The sequence below is a fragment of the Schistocerca serialis genome, chromosome 7 (genome assembly GCF_023864345.2).
Source record: "Schistocerca serialis cubense isolate TAMUIC-IGC-003099 chromosome 7, iqSchSeri2.2, whole genome shotgun sequence".
Lineage (NCBI taxonomy): Eukaryota > Metazoa > Arthropoda > Insecta > Orthoptera > Acrididae > Schistocerca > Schistocerca serialis.
In genome coordinates, this window is record NC_064644.1 from 52,605,007 (window position 1) to 52,608,603 (window position 3,597).

At 40.1% G+C, this 3,597-nt stretch overlaps 1 non-coding gene across 1 annotated transcript; it reads left to right on the top strand.

The window, feature by feature from the left end:
• The first annotated feature begins 3,051 nt into the window (after positions 1–3,051).
• On the top strand, positions 3,052–3,125 carry Trnas-cga (transfer RNA serine (anticodon CGA)). Its single transcript has one exon. It is a non-coding gene; the product is annotated as a tRNA-Ser (tRNA).
• The last annotated feature ends 472 nt before the right edge of the window (positions 3,126–3,597 follow it).

Below are 3,597 nucleotides of genomic sequence, written 5' to 3' on the forward strand. Positions count from 1 at the left end.
CCACTCAGTTCCATATCCTATAGATCGTATTCACTAATAGACATCGGGATGTGAGATGTGTGAGTTGAACTAAGGACTGCTCAGACTGTTAATAAATACTTACATGGACGTACGTTGACAGTTTACTGGGTTGTAATTCACTGCTTATCTATATTCAGCAATTCGTCTGTGGAGTAGAAGAATTTGTGGCCATGATGGTCTAGCGGTTAGAGCAGTGGTCACAATCAAGTAGGCGTATAGCAAGCGGTTCTCATCCGTATTTTCTATACCAATGTCAAAGCTGTAAAACCTTCGTGTCTGTCTGTTTCCAACATGCTAATCTTCAAAACTACTAGATGAATTTCACAGGTAACTTGAGCGTAGCTTGGGGCAACATGCAGGCTTTATTTTGTCAAAATGATACCACGAGAAAAAAAAGGATCATGATTTAAACTTTTATATAAACACATCGCGTCTGTTTGTGTGAACACGCTGTTCTGCAAAACTACTAGACGAAGTTTTGGGGTTTAAGACGTCCCGAACTTTTACACGAAATTAATCAAAAGCAATATAATCATGCTAGGCAACTCTCTTGGGGCGGCGGGGAACATTATTATATAATTCTACTTGTTGTTAGTTTATGTAGTTAGGGTTTGCAGTTGGCCGTCTTTCTCACGCAAGCCTGTAAACTATTTTTATGATCAGACAGAAAGCGATGGAGAACATACTGATCACAGTTGCCAGTCTGCACGTCCACGTTCTAGTCCAGCCTACTGAAAGAAATGTTTCTATTCTCCTTCTGCTTAGCGGGGTCAGGACTATGGTTAAAAATGAAGGTATAGAGTTCCACTTCCTACATATATTCAGTAAAGTATCTCAAGTACAACAATGTGAAAGTCACTATGTTCAATTGACAGTAAATCTTTCTAACCTAAACAGCACTATTATCTGTTCAGAGGTGACCTCTACGGTCCGTTCCTACCATATTGTCTTACGCCATGACTACTGATACTCAAATGAATGTTCGAAATAAATGCTCGCTACAGAAGTGGAAACAATAGTCACCACTTGTCACGCCGATTTGAAGAATTCACGGACGGGACACTAACGGATACTTTAGCAAAATCTAAGCGATCAAGGTCGGTTTACAATGCTCGCGTATTCACTATCAGTTATTACAGAAAATACAAGTTTTGTCACAGTCTGTCTCTGACGTCATCCGAGGCAGAGCGTTTGACAGACGCGGATCTAACAGTGGCTGAGTGGGAAGTGTACCTTCCTCTTGCCTCTCAGGCCGTATTTATGTATGTGCCGCAGCGGACGACTGAGGGAACATCTGTTTTTGTCTGCCTTATGAACACGTCAGCAGCCCCTGAACGACAGCTTTCTCGGACACATAATCTTTAATAACAAAGTTATGAATTAATTTAGAATCTTGTTATTTTTTACCTGCATCCAGGTAAGTTGGTTGAAATCACAGAAAAAAAAACTTTGCTTCTAGAATTTGTAGAGTGGAACTGACAGTACATCGTTACCTCTGAACTACAACTGCAAAACACCTTGTTTTGGTTGTTATTAATATTTTGCTCCTAAAATTTGTTATAGCTCTATTACTTAATAAATTTTCTCATGTACTGTAACCAAAATTTTCTAGCATTAAAATTACAGGTAACTTGATCAACTACAAATGGGTATGTTTTAGTTAGAAATTTGGTTTTCATTAAATTACTCGAAAACTATTAGAGGTAGCTTAACGTGATGTCTTTGTTATTATTTTTAAGTTGAACTGAAGCAACATACAAATTTTTACATTTCTAATCTATAGCGCCTTCTATTATTCTTAAAGACGTGGATTCTGACTATAATTTTTATTCTATTACGTTGAAACTTGCACCATTTATTTTTGACATGCATTGGAACATTATGACCAAATTCTGGCTTTATATCTTTATTATCTAGGGCCAATTAATTTCTTCTTAAAAGGGTATTTTTATGAAAACTATTGATTTAATTACTTTAAGACTTGACATTTAAAACGTTATTACATTAACGTATATGTTAAAAAAGTATGGAAAAGAAATTTTGGCTTTCAATTTTATACGTAATTATGGTGCAGTAGTTGTGCGCTACTCACAGACGCAAAAAGGTGACGTGGCGCCACTTTCAGTGAACTGGGGTAAGTCCCGGCACACTCGCACGCCTCTGTATAATCACAAAAGACACAGCACTTGTTTCGCCTCATTACCCTCTACACATTTTAGTGAAAATTTTTGTTTTTGAACAAAATTAAATATTTAGAAACAAGGAACGAAATTCCAACTGACCTCTTTTAAAATGAAATTAATGTTTAGAAAACACCTTACCTCTAGAATGAGATTTTCACTCTGCAGCGGAGTGTGCGCTGATATGAAACTTCCTGAAAGATTAAAACTGTGTGCCCGACCGAGACTCGAACTCGGGACCTTTGCCTTTCGCGGGCAAGTGCTCTACCAACTGAGCTGCCGAAGCACGACTCAAGTCCGCTACTCACAGTTCCACTTCTGCCGGTATCTCGTCTCCCACCTTCCAAACTTTACAGAAGCTCTCCTGCGAACCTTGCAGAACTAGCACTCCTGAAAGAAAGGATATTGCGGAGACATGGCTTAGCCACAGCCTGGGGCATGTTTCCAGAATGATATTTTCACTCTGCAGCGGAGTGTGCGCTGATATGAAACTTCCCGGCAGATTAAAACTGTGTGCCCGACCGAGACTCGAACTCGGGACCTTTGCCTTTCGCGGGCAAGTGCTATACCAACTGAGCTACCGAAACACGAGTTCGAAGCCGAGTTCGAGTCTCGGTCGGGCACACAGTTTTAATCTGCCAGGAAGTTTCGTATCAGCGCGCACTCCGCTGCAGAGTGAAAATCTCATTCTGGAAACATCCCCCAGGCTGTGGCTAAGCCATGTCTCAGCAATATCCTTTCTTTCAGGAGTGCTAGTTCTGCAAGGTTCGCAGGAGAGTTTCTGTTAAGTTTGGAAGGTAGGAGACGAGGTACTGCCAGAAGTGGAGCTGTGAGTAGCGGCCGTGAGTCGTGCTCGGTAGCTTAGTTGGTAGAGCACTTGCCCGCGAAAGGCAAAGGTTCCGAGTTCGAGTCTCGGTCGGGCACACAGTTTTAATCTGCCAGGAAGTTTTACACATTACCTCTGCTGGTACACATACTAAATAATCAGGTTTATACACACTTGGAAAACACGACATAAAAGACTTTCACAAAATCATTTATATAAATTACGTAGGAACATTAAATAAAATGCTCAATAATTACAAAAATTATTACATTTTTTTCATTAATCTTTCAGTCTTTACCTGAAAAAGAAACACCCATAAATTTTTCGTTTTACAGTACTCACATTTTCATCAGAATCATAGACACTAAAGTGGGTGTCCGTACGACACTTTCGCTAAATAATTAGATATATGGGGGGGGGGGGGGGGGGGGAGAGTTTACATTTTCATTTTATTTTATTACGAAAAGGAAAGGGTATGATTCACTAAAGATCGGGTCGTCCTTGCGTCCATTTCCACTACAACTTGTAGTTAGTCTTCCCTGGAGCCTCCATGTCCCTGAGAAACACATA